This window comes from Pteropus vampyrus, unplaced genomic scaffold, assembly GCF_000151845.1.
Source record: "Pteropus vampyrus isolate Shadow unplaced genomic scaffold, Pvam_2.0 Scaffold62, whole genome shotgun sequence".
NCBI lineage: Eukaryota > Metazoa > Chordata > Mammalia > Chiroptera > Pteropodidae > Pteropus > Pteropus vampyrus.
In genome coordinates, this window is record NW_011888843.1 from 1,881,755 (window position 1) to 1,884,830 (window position 3,076).

Consider the following 3,076-nt stretch of genomic DNA (forward strand, 5'->3'; position numbering starts at 1 on the left):
GAAAACATCCTCTTGTTCCCCAGAATTTTCTATCCACTGCAAATCCTTTCTGGAAGTGGGTAGGGTACAGCAAATATAAATAAATATGTCTTATCTTCATCATCTTGTAACGTCACTAGGATGAGTCTCATTCTACGAGGCATCTATGGCCTCAGAAATCATGTGTCTACTCCTGTGGTTCGTATTTTCAATATTGAAAAGCTTTCCCACAAACCATTTTCTTCTAGCTCTGGGCCTGTGAAGCAGAAGTAATTTACTTGCCCCTTTTCTGTGGTGTCAGCTCGGCCCTTTTAAGTTGGCTGCTAGAGGACACATGTTATAACGCTCCATGAGAACTAAAAAAATGTTTTCCAGGTTGTAAATTGCTTTTCGTTTATTTAATTTTGTCTTTCACTGACTATATATGCAACATATGCCTTCGAGGTCTTTCGTACATTACCAATTCAAAACCACTGACCTGTAATGATATTAAAGCTCTCATTGTATCTCCAGTTTACCCACAATAGAATCTTCTTACATGAGTTAGGCAGAAGCCTTGTGAATAGATAACTTCACCTCTAAAATGCTAGAGCTTTACGGAGTAAGTAGGAATTGTAAATTTAAATTGTGGGCCATTTTGTTATCGTAGATTCTGTCATTATCATAAAATTACAAAGCATCTCAAATTTTATTAGTTAATCTGTTTCGCCACTCTGATCAGTGTATTTTATTTTATTTGGTCAGGATGACTGACCCTTCCAACAGGTGAAAATGAAAGCTGTTTATAGTGAAAGAAGTCGCTTTCAGGTTCCTCCAGGTGATGAATGAGACCTGAGCATCTCAGTGATTCAAAATCAAGAGGCCATTCCCACAATAACCCGGCAGGGCTCAGATTATGTCCACTGAAGCATCTTGTCCTTGCATAAAGTAGTTTAAGCTTGGGACATTGAAGGCTTGGCTGAAATTCCTTTCTCCAGCTAACCTTTGTCCTTATTAATCATTGAGGTTAGTCCCTTGGCCTATTTCCGAGTGGAAAACAAGAGTGTTTATTTAAAATAACAATTATGCTGAATGTCTGCCAGGTTTTGATTATCCATGCAAGTCATAATGTCATGTTAATGACAGCTTGATCTAAATTTCATTATTCAGTTTTATTGGGGGTTATATTATGAGAAAGAAGGAAGACAAGTCTAAAGCTGTAGCTATGTATGGCCATTCAACTAACCTTCTGTGTGGCTGTTTATTTTGTTTGATTTTTGCACAATTATTTGGAATATCATGTAGTTAAGCCAACTGGGTCATTACAACAGCTAGCAGAATCAACTGTGTAATAGCATATTTATTTTGGCCATGTCAGGACAAACGAGGTCATGTTTTAAGGCTCTGTAACCAGATTATTCAATGGATACACACAGGACATGGAATTATTTATTTTCCCTTTTGCAGCTTTGTCAGATCTCTGTTCCCTAACCTGTGCCAGCACCATGGGCAGGTCTCATTGCTTTTGGCGGCTTTCAGTTATAAGAACAATCTCACTTAGGTGGCTGTGACTCACTTTAGATTTAGATTTAGACTCCTCTAGTCTAAATCAAGTCGATTGTCCTATTCAATCCAGAGCTTCTTTCTTCTCCACCTGGGCCTTCCCCAGCAGGAGACACAGGGAAGGGGCCAGTCCCTACACTCTTCTCCCTACTCTCCTTGCCCTCCCATCACTTCTTGAAGACCTCCCCTCCCCCAGCTGTGAGTCGGTCTTGGTGGCTTCCCACTTCTGGCCTGGAGTGCCACTTGATGACTTTCTTCAGTTACTCTTTTCTATTTCTCATCTTTCTTAAATGAGTTGGCAGTTGACCATAGGGATTTTTCTCCTATTGCTCTCAGCACTGGAGCTGTCCTCACAATGTATGGGAACAAGAAAAGTCCTACGGAACATCTTGTTATAGATACATATACTATAGCACAGGTAGATCCCCGTGTAGGAGGTTCACTCACATGATCAGAGATCAAAAAAATTCCTAGAAAGTCTTTCATTTACTACAAGTGACTAGAGAGAGTATTGAAGAATAGCCAGTACTGAGATGCTGTTATTTTACACTTTAGGGTCTAGAGGACCTGCGTGCCTTCTTAGTATCTCCCTGTGTGCACGATAAGGTGAAGCTGGTATCCACACTGACATGAGTGGTTCCATTTGTCAGAGACAGATTCAGGGCCATCGGCCTCTTCTTGGTACTACCTTTTGGGTAGTGGGTGGTCTGAATATAGAGAGGTGTTTCTGAGCTTTGTGCTGTCTCTAATTTGTTTATATTTTCATTTAACTACCCTCTTGGGAACATTAAATCAATGTGGATGAGTTTTGAAGAATATAATCTAGAAAATTCAATTATTTAGTGCCTGGAAGGGTTTCAAAGATTAAAATGCTAAGTAAAAATGTGTAAGCATTTATTATTAAAATTAAATAAATGTTTGCTCCATGCAATTAAATTGCATCGTCAAAATGGTTTGTATAACTCCTCAAAACACATTTTGTGTTATTTTTGTTTCGACTTTTCCTAATTCCCTCAGGCAGAATTAGAAACTGCTTTCCTCTGTTACCGCTATAGCTTTTTCTTTATACCTCTATTTTAGCTAGATTCAATTCAATTTGATTTTATTTAGTTTCAGATAACATTTATTAAGTGTAAACCATGTACTCATTACTGTGGTAGGCTCCAAGGAGCAAAAGTTGAGTTGTACCTTCCTTCAAACGTCTACAATGTGTGCAAGCGTGTGTGTGTGCAAGTGCATATGTACAAGTGCGCGTGTGTGTGTGAACTTTGATGTCTTTACAAAAGAACATCCAGCCTAAGGAAAAGTCTTACAAGAGTTTATTTGAGCCAAATTGACTACAATTGCCAGGACGTCAAATCTCAATGGACTGAGAAAATGCTCAGGAAATGGGCAGTTTTTCAGCGTATTTCAGACATTAGAATCAAAGGAGGAGACGTAGGGAGAGTTACATGAAATCATTGGTGGCGGATTGGAGTCGGGGGAGAAAGTGAAGCGGGAGAGTCTCTGAGATTGCATAAACAACAAATCGGAGAGAGACTCTCTTCTTTTACAT